The sequence below is a fragment of the Podarcis raffonei genome, chromosome 8 (assembly GCF_027172205.1).
Source record: "Podarcis raffonei isolate rPodRaf1 chromosome 8, rPodRaf1.pri, whole genome shotgun sequence".
NCBI classification, from domain to species: Eukaryota; Metazoa; Chordata; class Lepidosauria; order Squamata; family Lacertidae; genus Podarcis; species Podarcis raffonei.
The window spans coordinates 50,151,223-50,166,155 of NC_070609.1; the positions used below are offsets into that span (position 1 = coordinate 50,151,223).

General features: G+C 45.8%; 1 protein-coding gene across 3 annotated transcripts in view; it reads left to right on the forward strand.

The window, feature by feature from the left end:
- Positions 1–13,499: 13,499 nt before the first annotated feature.
- The window catches only part of ZC3H18 (zinc finger CCCH-type containing 18), a 59,410-nt gene continuing 57,976 nt past the window's right edge, over positions 13,500–14,933 (forward strand). For 2 of the 3 annotated variants that reach the window (XM_053399964.1, XM_053399966.1), the window contains exon 1: positions 13,500–13,658. The gene's annotated coding sequence lies outside the window, so the exon portion shown is untranslated. Of the gene's footprint in view, positions 13,659–13,970; positions 13,994–14,933 lie in introns of those variants that run through there. The other variant, XM_053399965.1, reaches the window with a different exon arrangement.

Sequence of the window (14,933 nt, forward strand, 5' to 3'; positions counted from 1 at the left end):
ATTAATCCGTTAAAAAACCCCAGGAAATTGACCAATTTAGAAACCTTCTGTCGGTTTACCGCCAGAAGGTTTATTAGATTTTGATGCATTCCTTTGCTCCCCCTCTCTCTTGCTCTCTCTCTCTTTCTCTCTGCTTACTGCCTCTCCTTCCCTGATACGCTGCCTTATCTGGAAGGATGCTACACTCAGTGTGTACTGAGGAGGGATTTGAACAGAGCGGCTGCTTCCCCCTGATCTTAACTAAGCCTTTTTCTGCTGCTGTTGAGTGTAAAGGGTGCAAAACATAGCTGAAGTCAGTAGATGCCAGCCCGTTCCCACAGGCACACCCTGGCCCTCTGGGCTTTCCCATTTGATCTAATTTTGTGTCATCTTTGCCCTTCCTCTGGTACCCAGGTGACCGGCCACTTCACAGATTCCCACGGCAACCTGTATTATTCTCTCCAAGTGCCCACAATGTGAGTTTTGGATATAACACGCCATGGCCGAGAAAGGGAGACACAGGCACATGAATCCTCACTGAAATCATACCATTGCCTTGTCTTCCAGCAATTTATTTATTTATTGTTAAATTTATATCCTGCCTTTCCTCCCCAAGGAGCCCAGAGTGGCCATCAGAAGGGTAGATGGACATGGAAGTGGTGGAGAGACAAGAATGGGATCAAAAGATGCCAAACATTTAGTTTCATTAACCCTATATTGGCCTAATTTGCCCAAATGGCATCCTTCCTGCTGTTGATGGATTCTTCTCTGCTCCTTTTCTCTCTTTTTTGGGGGGGGGGAGGGGGGAAACAGCCTCATCAAGACAGGTCAGCACAGCCAGCACATTGCCAAAAAAGAAACATTATTGTGAAGGCTATTATTTGACCTCTGTAGATATTCGGTAAGTAATATTTGCTGTTAAACATAGCATACAATCAAGGGTTGAAAAAATAAACCACTCAGACATGCCTGAAAAAATATTAGGAAGGAAGGGTTTAAGCAGGAAGCCTGGGTGAGAATGCAATGTGTGTGCCACAGATCTGGTTGCATTCAATGTGACCCTTGCAAAGTATGCAGGAAGGATGCATTCAAGGTGTCTCTCCCAGCAAAGTGTCAAAGGGGAGAATTCTAATAGGAGATTAACTCCATGGTTTGCCAAGGCATCTTAAAGGTGCAAAGGTTACCTTGCCGACGGAGCTTTACCTAAACATTTACTGCAAAAGGGCTGCTGATGTTTGTTGGTTCTGTGTCCTGTCACCTAAAACCTGTTTGCTGCTCCTCCTCCTCCATATCATTCAAGAATCCCCAGATCTTTTCTGCTTCTTTCTCTGGGATAGGCAAAATATACCCACAATTGGGTGGGTGCCTTTACACATTGAAATCTATTGGATTGTCTCATTTAGGGAGAAGGGCGGTAGCTCAGCAGTAGAGCACCAGCATTGCATGCAGTTTCGATCTCCAGGGAGGGCTGGGAAATGCTCTCTGCTTGAAACCCTGAGAAGCTGCTACCAGTCCGTGAACACAATGCAGAGATAGATGAACCAGTTGCCTGGCTTGGTATAAGGCAATACCTTAAATGGTCTGGTAAAGACTTTCTCCAAAGCAGACAAGTAACCATCCAGGAGATCACCCTCTTTCCTCCTTCTTTCCAAAACCTATTGCCTTGGTTTTTAAAACAGCAAAACAAAACCGGGAACTAACTTTTCCTGCAAAACTTACCTTCTTTTTTTGCATCATTCTTAGATCCTGGACGAGACTGGAGGCAACAGAGGAAGGAGAGTTAAAGGCATGCAGCGTCCCTGTCCCTCACCTCCTCTCCTCTCCGTCCTGCTTTGCCGGAGTGCCTTCGTATCGCCTGCCTCTTCTACAGCATCTGCCTGCCTCTCTCTTTCTCTCCCTCCCTTTTCTGTGTGGCTCATGCAGTTTTTGCTGGCAGATATAAGGGGGACCCTTTGTCAGCTGATGTAACTCCACTCTGGCAGGGCTACGGTATGAGAGGAGAGACCCTCTCTTTGTTGCTTCCCTGGGATAAATTGCAATCAGCATTGTTTAACACACAATCAGGGAGTGTAGGAAGAGCGAATAAAAAAAGTGCCACTGCTCATCAGTTGTTTTTATTGCTTGCTCTGTTGGCCAAGTGAGGGATATTTTGACAGCTGTCACCAAGTGGAAAAGCACTCCAGTCCAGACAGGAGGCGTGACCTGGGGAGGGGCCTGCTGAGAGTCCTGAGGGCCAGATAGTGAAGCCTTGAGGGCCACATTCAGCCCCAGAGCCTGAGGTTCCCCACCTCCGCTTTACAGAATTATCTTCATCCCCAAGTCGAGCATATGAAGCTGGTTCTGAGTCAGACCTTTGGTAAAACTAACCCAGTATTGTCTACTCTGACTGGCAGAGATTCTCCAAGGCCATCTCTCTTAGACTATGCTATCAGGAGCTGTCATCCAAGCTGAGGGCATCAGCTTGGTGGCGCCTGCTCTTGAACCATCTCCGAGGGCAGAATTTTGCAACCACTGGCGAGTCCTGATATGTGACCTTCTCTAGGACACAGAGAGAGTGTCAGTTATGTCTTCTGTGGACAATATGGGGATTCAGTGTTTTGACCTCTTTGTAGGGTCTGGCCTACACAGTTATTTCAGAATGGATGCATCTGCCAAAGGGCTTGAGTTCAGTTCCTTGTCCATCCACAAATTCTCTCAGTGACCTTGAGCAAATTGCCTAGGCTTTGCAAAAATAGCTACTCTGGCTCTGAATATAATTCAGTGAGAAATGTGTCATTTTACGTCTTTGCCAATCATCCTTCTTAATATTTGAAAACAAATTATATCAATTACACACAGAAAGACAGACAGAAAGAGAGACACACTCTCTTTCCCCTTCTTGCTATAAGCTCCTGGGTTATTCAAGGAGTTCCAGAGCAAACTGTTTCAAAGAGAACAGCCCCCCCTGCCCCCCTGTACTCCTGCAGATCTTGTAGTTCCCCTAAGCCTACTGAGTGCTGATACCCCTCTCTGGCACAGGGGTAACAACTTGAGTAAAACATTGTGGGGGTCAAGGTAAGCCCTGCCCTGCATAACCAATGAGATGATGCAGTGCGCGCACACCATTCAAATGGTATTGCCCATCTAATTTGTGGGGGCCCGGCCCCCTCAAATATTTTATTTACTGAAGCTCCCATGGCCCCTAGGAGTTGGCTCCTATGCTCTGGCACCTGGGTTGGCTACATAAGAATCTACATTCAGAGATTGAGTCTACTAGTGGTATATTATGGCATTCAACCCAGTGCCCTCAGATGCTTCAGACTACAACTCTCAGCAGCTGCTGCCAACATGAGCAGTGGTCAGGGATGATGGGAATTGTAGTCCAGATATGTGGTGGGGGCCACCAGGTTGGGGAACCCCTGTGTATAGGATGGTGATAGAGGTGAGCAACCAACACAGGGTGTTATCCTCACACATATTGAATGACCTATGCACCTGTCAGGGAACTGCCATCGCAGCCAGGAGTGGAGGAAGGGCTCCCAGGCGATGCCGGAGAAGGGCCCAGCAGGGAAAGAGGGGACTCAGCGGCCGGGGAAGGAAATCAGCGTTACACCAGGGAGAAAGGCGGGCAGAGGCGGGCTTCGGAGAGATGGCTCCAGGACTCTTCGCCAGAGACCAGTGGGGAGAGCACAGGTCCTCCACTGCCCACACCCACCCTGCGCAGAAGACTTCCACGCAGGGAGGCTAGGCGGAGACTATCCGTCAAGGAACTTTTATGTTGGAAGAAGTTCAGGAAACGCCCACTGACGGATTCTGGCAGTGACTGAGACAGACGCGGAATCAGGACTGTCCAGCCAGGGAAAGGTTTATCCAGGCAACCTCGCCGAGAGTGGCAGCAACTTACGCACGAGCAACCCCCCAATTCCCATTACAGCACCTTTTGGAAGTACAACAGCATTCTGTGTACAACTTAGGGGTAAATTCCGTTTGTGAAGTCAACTAGCCAAGAGGGGGATGGATGGAGGTATTGCTTAGCAACCAGGTGGAGATGCATGATGTTTGCTGAAGTAGCATATGTTCAATTGGCTGAAGGAGTTTTTCTTCTATATATTTAGGTGAATGTCTCCCTGCTATATACAAGGCCTGAAGTAAGAAAGACAAAACCTGAAAAGTACAATTTTAAATGAATTTTTCTTAAATCTAGCTGACCCCTTCTAAATAGAATAGAATAAATTCAAATATATCCTCAGTAAGTTGGAAAAAAATGCAGTGAAAGGGTAACATTTTGTTATATATGGTAGACATGCAAAGTGATATCTAAATTTTGGACAGAAATCTTTGATGAAATTTATAAAATTGCTAACCAAAATCTTCAATCTAAACCACAATTAGCTTTATTGATAAAATTTGATAACTCAGGACAGAATATAGTTTTAACAGTCTTATTATTTTCTTGGTAACAGCAGCTAGATTGATAATAGCAAAACACTGGAAAACTTCTCATTCTAATTTATTTGAATTTTGGTGCCAAGAAATTTGGCAGATTTCCCTCATGGGAAATTTATTCGATAAAATGAAAGCACAAAGTAAAGATCCATAAGTTGACAAATGCCATGTTGTGTGGTATAAATGTATTAAATATGTGTCTATGTCAAAAAAAAGTCTTCACAATCCAGCTCTGTAAACCCATGAAACATTTTGGACAACTACACTTGGGAACCTGGAAATTTGAATAATAATGAAATGGACTTACATGCCAAAATGGAATGTCTCAAACTTTACAACTCCTTTTACTAGGTCTATCTATGTTATTGTTAATGATGTTGTGTGTTTTAATTGTTACACTCACGCGCACGCACACACACAAACGTATGAGAAAGACAAAACTTCTCTGTTTATTTCTCCACATATTATACACTGATCTTGTTTAGTTTTCTTCTGTAAAGTGTTATCAGGATTTCTCTCTCTGGAGAAATTGCTTACATTATTGCAAACAGTGTGGAACATTAATTCAACAGTCACAGTTCAATGGCAACACAACAGGAGATTTGGAGACTGCATAGACTCTCCACATTTCATTTTCCACAGGAACAAATATTTACATTGCATAAGTATAAGTATACAAGTAAGATACACCCCCATATTTATTTCTGGACACTACTTCTTGGTACACAAAAAGTGAGCAAGGAATTTTGGGATTCCTTAGCCAGAAAATGAAGTTATTTGCTTTCTGGGAATGATCCTGGTTCAACAACTGTGGGAACAACCTGCTATTTTATTTTCACCTTCAGTGGTTCAAATGATATTGTAAAGCAGTGGGATAAAAATGCTGCACATCCCTGGTACTTTGAGGAAGAGCTGAAGCTCAGGACTGCAGCACATTTTTGTATACAGAAGGTCCCAGGTTCAGTCCCTGATGTCATCTTCAGGCAGGTCTGGGACTGTCCCTTGCCTGAAACCCTGGAGAGCTGCTGCCAGTCAGTGTAGACATTACTGGGCTAGATGGACCAACAGTCTGAATATAAGGCAAAGTTCCCTTTGGGTGGAACCTTCTAGGAGACACAAGTCACTGGTGGTGGATGGAGCCAGAGACAAAAGTGGGTGTGGCTAGTATGATGGCCATGACTCTTACCTTTGTACGGTGGGCTACATTCCAACCATGCCAAAGTCAGAGCTTTCTAAACACATGCCTGTCTCTCTATCCATCTTCCACCCAGGCAAGCAAGAGGCATCCTCACAGTTCAGGAACTCATCCCAGTGAGGCAAATGCATTCAAGCAGGGCTAGTACAAAGGGTGTGGACTGGGCAAACTTCTGAGGGCAAGACAGAGGTTCATATTTGGCTCTTGGGTCTGAGGTTGCCAATCCCTGTGCTATGGGAAAAACACCACCTATGGAAAATAAGAAGCCTGCTTTAAACCAGTGGTGGCTTTCTACAGGTTGGGGGGGGTAGGCTTGAACCCCAACTCCTCTCAGCCCCAGCAGCATGTCCAATGGCGAAAGATGGCAGAAGCTGTTATCCAACAACATCAGGAGGGTGACAGGTTGCTCACCCCTGGTTTAAGCTCTGGTGATTCTTTCCAGTTTTAGTTCTGAGGGCAGCATGGGGTGGTAGCTGAGGGAAGGGGAGTCTCGTGTTTTCATCCACACCTTGTTGTTAGGGCCCACAAAGCAGAGGGGGTTTCAACCTGTCAGAAGACCAAAGACCAAGAAGTTGATTTTGTATTTCTGCAGCATCCAAAGGAGCAGGAAAGACTCGACTGTTGTTCTGGGTAATAGTTTGAGCTGAGAGGTACTGAGGCAATTCTGCCTTGGGAGATTGGAAGGGAAGATTTCTGTGGATTAACATAAAATCAGAGCAGAGCTGAGGTGGCAGTGAGGGTGACTCACTTGCAGGCCTATTATGAGGGGGTGGAGGGGAGGGGGAGAAGAGATTTTGTCTGCTTCCATGGTGGATCACTCATCATCAAGCATCCCCCACCTCACCTCTGTCTGTGCAGTTTTCCCAGCAAGCAGCCCAGTCCTCAAACCATTAAGCCACAGCCATTTCATCTGCTCAGCCAAAGGTTTCAGAGATGCCTTAGTATGGTTTTGCACTGGGCACCAGTCCTACCACTAGGCAGGGTCCTTTCTATTGTGCATTCATGTTTATTTAAGTTGATGATTGCGTTGGGATGGCTAGATGCCATTCTATTTCCAATACGGTTTTGGCTGAAAACACATTTCCGTGGACATATGTTTCATTTTCAACCAGTGCGTGTCCCATAGCTTCCCACAGAAATACTGTCACTTTTAAAACCACAAAGGTTTCAGTTTTTGTTTTTTGTCCTACTTCTGTTGTGCTATAGTGCATGAGTGCTCCCTCAGGGGGCAATAATGAGTTAACATGATGTGTGGACAGTCCAGTATAAGTAAATGATTATGGCGTCAATGGCATGTTTCAGAATACACACACACACAACCCACAAGTCTCAAGGGGTCCTGAGGCAGCTACCTCAGCTGGCAGATACAGGGGAACAGGGATCAGCAGCAAATAATGGATCCACACTGTAATTTTTAAGCACATCCAGTGCATATTTAAAGCACATGACCTCCCTCAAAGAATCCTGGGAGCTGTAGTTTCCTCCTCACTGAGCTAAAATTCCCTACATCCTTAGCAAACTATAGTCCCCAGGATTCTTTGAAGGAAGCCATGTGCTTTAAATGTATGGCAAAGATCTTCCCAAAGTGTTGGGGGGACAGAGCTGGGTGTGTCACGTGGCCTGGCCACTGTGCTCTCTAAGCTAGCCTGATGTCAGGTGTGATGTGGGGTGCTGTCCTGTCACCGGTGCTGAAGTAAGACAGAACTGCCAGTTCAGTTAGTTTCTCTGCTTGGAATAGGAGGGGGTGCTAGATCTGCTTTTGCTTAGGCCTCAGCAATGTTTCCAGATGGCTCTCCTTTGTCAGAAGCAAAGGTTTATTAGGCAAAGTCACTGTTAACACGTAGATACCTATGAGGAGCTACACAAGCAGGGCTTGAAGACACCAGTCCTCCCCTGTGGTAGAAGGGCCATAGCTCAACAGCAGAGCATCTGCTTTGCATCCAGAAAGTCCCAGGTTCAATCCCTGGCATTTCCAGGTAGTCTATTAATACTGCTATTATTATTGCTACTAGGAAGACTTCTTTTTTCAAAAAGCCCTTCGACCATAAGGTCCAAGGGCAGGTTATAGTAATATAAAAATACAACTTTAAAACCAGTTAAAAGTATTTCTGTTGTGGTCTGTGGGAAAACTCAGCAACATAAGATTGAGTTCAAGCATACCTTGTAAAATCTCAGGGAAATACTCAAGACTTTGCAGTATCCAGTCTTCTGAAACTGGTGTAAAATCAACATTCGTCTCAGGGTTGGTTTGTTTTAAGAATAAGAAGTGCCTTGATTGACTTCAATGATGGATTTGGCTCTGTTTGTCTACATATTTCACTAACAAATTCATAATCTCGCCTCCTTGCTCTTGTACCTCATTTCATGCTCATCAAACCGCTGAAATGGCACTGCCATCCCAACCCCAGACACATTTGGGCTTGACTTCTAATGTATAATACCGTACTTTATTCAAAATGCTCATTTCAGCTTTTCTTGGTGAGTCAGGAAGAGGGACCTGTAGGTAATTCTCAGCAGGCTGCCTTTGATTTATGGTGGGTTCATTCAGTTTGAAGATTCTGCCTCTCTGAAGATGTACAGTAAACTCCCCTCATGTGGGAAAAACCTGCATTCAAGGGTGGCCTCAATAACCCAGAATGTATTACAGTCATACCTCGGGTTACAGACGCTTCAGGTTGCGTTTTTTCGGGTTGCAGACCGCCAAAACCCGGAAGTACCAGAATGGGTTACTTCCAGTTTCAGCGGTCACACAAGCGCAGAAGCACTAAATCGTGCTTTGCGCATGCGCAGAAGCACCAAATAGCAACCCGCGTGTGCGCAGACACGGGTGGTGAACACTGTGGGTTGCAAACGTGCATCCCGCCCGGATCACGTTCACAACCCGAGAATCCACTGTATTCTGGTTTAATAAATCTGGATTAAATGTTACCTAATAATTTTGTGGTCTCAGCTGATTTGGGAGAATGACTAGATCACAACAACCTTCCAGACCCTCTTGGATGCTAATATTGGCAGAGGGGCCTTCTTGATAGTTCCTCCTCCCTCAGAAGACCGGGAGGTGGCAGCTTGAGAGGGGGCATTCTCTATGGCAGCTTCTAAATTGCAGAACTCCCTCCCCACAGAGGTGTGTCTTGCACTTTCTTTATACAGCTTTGGGTGAGTGCTGAAGACACACCTCTTTTGACACCCAAGATGTATATTTTTAGGACCCATCTTATTTCCGTAATCTTAAATTGTTCCAAACTGTTTTTTAATATTGTGTTTTAATGGCTGCAACTCGCCCTAGGACCTTAGGATAAAGAGCTGATAATACATTGTAAGAAGCATTGTCGTCCTCGTGGTGTTTATTTGTATCCCACAAAATTGTGCCTAAAGTGGCTTGCAATGTTATCACATAAACAAGAAGTATGACACTTCAAGAAACATATTGGAAACAATTGGATATAATATCATAAGGAAAAACATAGAAAGCAATTGTATGACATTATACAAGCAGTCTCACCTAATTTAACAGTGTAATCTTAACAGATGGGAGAATAACAACAACACAAAACATTGACTAGTAGTATGGAAGATATCACCATGCTCCAGACAATACACCTGGATCCACACAACTACAAACACCCACACCTTGGCTCTGACCTGGAGGGGCCCTATGTCAACCCTTGTTGTGGGCTGTCACACCACACGGCGGCCTGAAGTGAAGGCACAAGACAGGTATTGATCATCATGTGAGCTGCGCACATGTGAGCTGCGCACAGGTGGGCTGAAGCGAGCTGCTGACCAGTCCTGTGGAGCCTCCTTTTATTGAGACAAATATGCAAGCTAGGCAGATACATTTTAGGCTGTGACCTTTACACATCTTCCGTCCCGAGATCGTGGGGTGGTACAAAGTTATTTTGGCACCTGTTTCCACCGCGTCATTTTCCCCTTGCACAGTGTATGACGAAGGAGACAAAAGGTCTTGGAGACAAAGGTTACAGACAGGACACCGCCGACTACTGAGACCGCAAAATGTTAGACAGAGGGAACGATGTTCCAACAGCTGTGGCTTGTCTGAGGGGGGGTGTACCCCGCACCCCGGGGTCACGCGTGCAGGCAGACTGTGACTGCCTGCTGGTGGGGAGTGTGCTCCCTCTGGACCCCACTCCTCACTCCGCGATATCCCTACAGCGGCCAATAACTTTCCTTCCACACTCTTCCACCAAGCAATAAATATTTGTCTAGGCTGGGGGAGGGACATAAACAAGTTCTTTGGGTAGTGCCCTCACCCTCATCATGACCCCTCAAGTTGAAAACCCAAAGAAGAAAAGCCCCTTTGGTGTCACTTCACTCCTGTGGGGCTGACCCACCAAGGTAGGCCCACCACCAGTGACCTGTCATGCTGCCACAGTCTGCCATATTGTTTCCTACTCATGTGAGTATTTACCAATATGAATACAGTTGTTGTTGTTTAGTCGTTTAGTCGTGTCCGACTCTTCGTGACCCCATGGACCAGAGCACGCCAGGCACTCCTGTCTTTCACTGCCTCCCGCAGTTTGATCAGACTCATGTTTGTAGCTTCGAGAACACTGTCCATGAATACAGAGATAATACTTATTAAACACACAATCAAAATATACAGATTTACTTGTTTCTGCAGTGAGGAATAGCTCAGCAATTAGCTCAGCAATTAGCTCCACTAAACTGTCAGTATCAATCACTTCAGTTTGGGGAAATTAGCTAAATGACTCTGACCATGACTAAATCAACATATGTGCAATATGCCCACAAAAAGAGGTGGAGGAAGGGCAAGTCCATAAAGCAGAAATGTGAAATAAGAAGGAAACTGGAGGGGCAAGGCAGGGGTATGGTTTAGGAGGAAACATATGTCCAGCACAGCTCTAAGAGAGACTCTAGCCTGGTTTGTTCTTATCAGGCAGTTTCCAACAACAGAACTAAAACTCTCTCACACACACACATACACACACAGATAGGAATTTACCCCTTATTAACATTTTTAACAGTGACTATTAAAAAAGTAAAACTTAACCCAATTGTGTTGATAACACAAACATCCTGGCATTGGTACACCAATTAACACAAGTATTGCAGGGGGTAAATCCATGGTAGTTGTTCAATCCACAAGTGAACTGAACTTCCAGCAGTTTCAAGCTGCAGTCTATGAAATTCCTTTGTTCCAGTATCCCTTAAAGTCATTACAGAAAGTTCTGGGAGGTGGAAACGTTCCCCTGCTGGCTTTTGAATGTTTGGCCATTTATAGGTGGAAGGTAGAGCTTTGGGGACATTTGGACTTGAAAGGATTAAGAAACAAGATTCAGGCTCCACTTTTAAGTATGGAGGTCTGGCTGGAAGAAACATGGACCCTATTGGACTAGAGCTTCTCCGAGATTTGGTGCTCAATACCAAGGACTATCAAAAAAACCGGCAGAGAGGAATTGAGAGAGAATTAAGAGCCTCGGACGTGAGGTCTCCAGGCTGATAGTAGATGGACTGATGGACGTTTGTTGGGGATTGAAACCGGGAAAGGTGGGGGTGGAGTTTGGGAATCCAAAGGGTGTATAATCTAACTTGTTCTGTTTTTATTTTGTTTGGATATTTGTATGAAAATTGGGGAAATCGTGGAAGGGAATTTAGGCCGACTTTAGAAAAAGGTTTAAAGAATAAGCAATGATGTATAAATATGAAGTCTATAAGGCAAAATTGGTTTTTTTTTAAAAAAAAGAACTAAATATAAAAAGGTTTAAAAATAGGGATAAGAACTTGTTGAACCAACAATCTGACCTGGAATACAAGAGGGAGAGGTGTGGGGAAGTCAGGGAAATATGTTATAGAAAATAAGGATTGTGAACTGTATGTGTTTTTAAACTTTTTTTGTTTTTTCTCTTTTTTGATTTTTTATTGTACTACGGTGGAAAATCTTAATAAATATCATTTTTTTAAAAAATGAATGTTTGGCCATTTATGATGTCAGATTTGTATACATTTGTCCTTTTGCTTAAGAGACAAAAGGCTGCAAGTATTCAACTGTGCATCGTTGTTGGGTGTGAGCTCCCTCTTCTGTTGTATTTGGCAATAGCATTTCTCAGTTTCAACTTTTCCTTCTTAGGCCCAACCTGCTTTTGATTATCTCCATCTTAAGGTTTTGAGTCAGTTTATAATTGCTTGTTTATAGATCTATATCAACTGTGGGAAGCCTTTGGTCCTCCAGATGTTGCTGAGCTCCAACTCCCATCATCCCTGGCTATGCTTGCTGGGTGTGATGGGAGTTGTAGTTCAGCAACATCTGAGGGCAAAAGGTCCCCCACATCTGATCGCTATTGTTATTTATTAACCTATTACATTTACAACCCACCTTTCATCCAAGGAGATCAAGGTGATACACATGGTTCTCCTCATTTTATCCTCACAACAACAGGCTGAGAGACAGTGACTGGTCAAAGGTCACCCAGCAAGCTTCATGGCTGAGTGAGGATCTGAACCTGGGTTTTCTAAGTTCGTTCTCTCCTTCCCTGTTTATATTTTCTACTTTTCTATTTGTCATTTCTTGAATTTTGTGGGGGAACAGATAGACAGTGGATGAACACCGTATCTGCTGCCCTGTTTTTGCTAGAAAATCATTTTTCTGTGACCAAGTCAGCATAGACATCACTCAGACAGGAGTGCAAACATGCTGGGAATGTGGGTTTGGGAGAGCACATCTTTGTTTGAGACTCTGTCCTGCCATGTGATGGCCAAAATCTTCCTGACGCAGTGCCTGTGGAAGGTGTTGAGGCATTGCTCCTGGCGGTTGTAAGTTGCCCATGATTCACTTCCATAAAACAGCATGCTCAACAAGCAAGCCTGGTAGACCTTCATCTTGGTATTGGACATTATCACCACATTCTCCCATACACTTTTGGAGAGACCAACTAAGTTAGTTCTTGGTATGAGCTTTCGTGTGCATGCACAAAAGCTCATACCAAGAACTAACTTAGTTGGTCTTTAAGGTGCTACTGGAAGGAAAAAAAATTTTTTTTTGTTTTGACTATGGCAGACCAACACAGCTACCTATCTGTAACTGGAACTTTTGGAGAGGCAAGTCATTGCCATAGCTGGCTTGCTCAGCATCAATGGAGAGGTTGCTGGTTATGGTGGAATCCAGGAAGACAAAATCATCTACCACCTCACACAAGTGGTCACCAATACTGAGGCTCGAAGTGCTGGAGCTGTCCTGAAACAGGATGTTGGTCTTTGTCAGGCTGATGAGTAAAATGGTTGATTAGTTTCTGTAGAGCTTCCTCAAACTGCGCTGCCAAAATCAACTGGTGTATCTTTCACTAGACTCAACATACAGCACTGGGAGAAAGCTTCACCTCTTGAATTTCTGCCAGCAATGATGGCAACCATTGGCCTGCCAAAGGGTGGGGTTTAGAATCAACAACCCTAATCATCTGCTGCGATTAGCTTCGTAGGAAATCAGTTGCTGCAACATTGGATGGAAGCTTCAGGTTTTGAATTTCTGAGCCTTGTGTCGTTGTTAGGTAGACGGATGCCTGACACAAGGGATGGTGTGCTGGGGCGGGGAAAACACGAGTTGCAACGCTGGTGCTCTAGGCACTCTGCACGTGCTCAGAACCATTCTTGCTTTATATTACAGTGCCTATGAAACAAGTTCTGGACAGTAAAAGTGCTCAAAGGACTCAGTGCGCAAGCGCAACAAAGCTCTGTCTCCCGCCCCATCTCTAGGTTAGGTCGTCTGATTGGCTGCTAACCTTTCTAGGGGCGGTCCCCGCCCTCCGACTACTTCTCTGGAGCTTAACCATGCGCCGCCACACCCCTTTCTTTCTTTTTTTTCTTAATCTCTCGCTGCCCGGGGCGCCTCTGCGCATGCGCTTCCACAAACCCTTCACTCTCTCTCTCTTTAGCCGTCTCGTCGTCGCCGCCGCCGCCGGCGCGCTCGAATGACGTCACGCCATGGCCGCCTTGCTCCGACGCCGCCAGTAGAGGCCCTGTCTCGCGCCCTGCCGCTTCTCGGAGCCGCTTTCCCTCCCTCCTCGTCCCCTTCCCGTCCGGTCAGGTGAGGAGAGATGGACCCGGCTTCCAGGCCCGGAAGTGGGCGGAGGGTCGTAAGGGAGCTGGGCTGAGGTGCCCTGGAATTGGGGGGGGGCGCCTCCCTCACCTCCACTGCTCGCGCTCTGGGTCTTCGGAGGGCGGGGTGGTAGGCCTCTTCCCCAGCCCTGAACGGGGATGACGTTATTGGGGGGGGGAGGCTGTGAATTCCCCCCCCCCCCGGAGGGCTGGTTCAGGGTGGCGGGGTGTCAAAGGAGTGACCTCCAGGGCATCCCACAAGGAGGCGGGAAAAGGGGAGGTCGGCGTTGCTCTGTGGGGATGAAGGTGGCTTCGAGCAGAGGGGTAAGAGGGACGTTCCGTGTTAACAGTTGAAGCGGTCTGAGCATCAGGCAACCTAGCCCAGCCCTGTTCTGACTGGAAGCATCTCTCTGAAGTTTGAGGCTGCTCCCATGCTGCATGAGGTGGTTCGTACTGCCGGTAAAATATGGGATTGCTACATCCAGAGGGCCCCCCCCCCCGTGATGTTTGGACTCCCACTCCTATTATCCCTGATCATTGATCATGTTAGCTGGGCCTGATGGGAGTTGAGAGCATCATGTTGGCTACCCTTGTGAATGTTAAGCTTCCTTAAGATGCGTTGGATCATTGACCCAGACACACTGCTGTTGTCATCTCAACAGTTCTCCATGTTCCCAGGTACACAGAGGCCTTTCCTAGCAGTCTTACTAGTGATCCTTTTGATGGAGATGCTGGGGATTTAACCTGTGACCTTTTGCAAGCAAAGTAGGTGGTCTGCAACTGAGCTGTGGGTGCTTCTGATAAACCTGTGCAACCTAGCTGCTGTCTTTTCTAACCAGAAATGAATTTGAGAGCTTCAGTATGTGCTCTACCACAGAGTGATGGTGAACATCTAAAACATGGGTAGCCAATGTGGTTTCTTCCAAATATTTTTTGGTTCCATTTCCTTTTAGCACCTGGCAGCATAGCCAAATAGCAGGGATAATGAGACTTGTAGTTCACCAACATCTGGAAGGGCACCATGTTGATTTTATCCCTGCCCTATAAGAGTTGAGTTGGATGACTGCTCCACCAAGCCCAGTCTCATTCCTGTCATTGGCAGTTTCAAGCAGAGAACTCTCTCCTTGACATGAGATAGTACATTGGACCTTCTGCATGCAATGCACTGAGTTATGGCCTCTGGGATTGGTGGTGGTGGTGGTGGTAAATTGAGGAGGGTATAGTGAAAGGTTGATGGCTGCTCCTGCTTTGAAGGGTGTATTGG